General features: G+C 39.6%; 1 protein-coding gene across 2 annotated transcripts in view; it reads left to right on the top strand.

The window, feature by feature from the left end:
* The window catches only part of ift70 (intraflagellar transport 70), a 19,051-nt gene that overhangs the window by 4,484 nt on the left and 13,959 nt on the right, over window positions 1-608 (top strand). The gene's annotated exons all lie outside the window — the stretch shown is intronic.

Below are 608 nucleotides of genomic sequence, written 5' to 3' on the forward strand. Positions count from 1 at the left end.
GTGTGTGTGTGAACATCTGGAGTCTTTACACCCTTTGGCTATGTGTGATAATTCTTATATAATCTGAATTGGGGCTGCCTGGACCTGCCCCACTAACAGCCTGGAGATAACAGAGATTAATAGAATATTAGAATAGAGACATAGGTTTGAAGGCTTACATGGAGGTAATGATGATAGTTTTATCGTCTTGAAACTGCTTCATTAAAATGAACGTAGAGAAGGGGCACTGTCCTTTGTCCAGTCTCTAATTGGCGCTGAGTCATGACTGGCTTTTTAACCTGGGAGATGTGTACAACTAGTGCCCCCTAGTGGAATTTAATGCCTACTAAAATATATAATGCAGTATTTACTGTATGTAGGCATGAAACATAGCATATCTCTCAATTTTGTTTTGTATTCTTCATGAAACCACTCTGACTTGATCATATGTACTGAGTCAGTGTAGTTTCTGACATCTTCACTGTTCAGAGACATGCAGAGAATAGTAAAGAGCCATTGATCACACTTTCACAATTTCCACACTGTCACCACAACAATAGGGTTGTTATTAAAATGGATTGTGTGTGTGTGTGTGTGTGTGTGTGTGTGTGTGTGTGTGTGTGTGTGTG

The sequence above is a fragment of the Etheostoma spectabile genome, chromosome 15 (assembly GCF_008692095.1).
Source record: "Etheostoma spectabile isolate EspeVRDwgs_2016 chromosome 15, UIUC_Espe_1.0, whole genome shotgun sequence".
Lineage (NCBI taxonomy): Eukaryota > Metazoa > Chordata > Actinopteri > Perciformes > Percidae > Etheostoma > Etheostoma spectabile.